We start from the raw sequence: 206 nt of genomic DNA, 5'->3' as shown, positions 1-206 counted from the left end.
TACGCCCCCAGGGCCGGGGCGGCGGTAAGGGAAGCAGGCCGCCCCTGCCCTTCCCGCTCCCCGCCGCGAGCACGGGGTGCCATGGCGGACCGCAGGGCCCAGGGAAAGCTCCCCGAGAGCCCAGCAAGCAAAGCGGCCAACAGGCCCCCCTCCACACCGCGCTACGGGAACGGCCCGAGTTCAACCCAAACGCTGGGGGAGAACGG

The sequence above is a fragment of the Nestor notabilis genome, unplaced genomic scaffold, assembly GCF_000696875.1.
Source record: "Nestor notabilis isolate BGI_N333 unplaced genomic scaffold, ASM69687v1 scaffold3827, whole genome shotgun sequence".
NCBI lineage: Eukaryota > Metazoa > Chordata > Aves > Psittaciformes > Psittacidae > Nestor > Nestor notabilis.
This window is presented reverse-complemented; position numbering follows the sequence as displayed.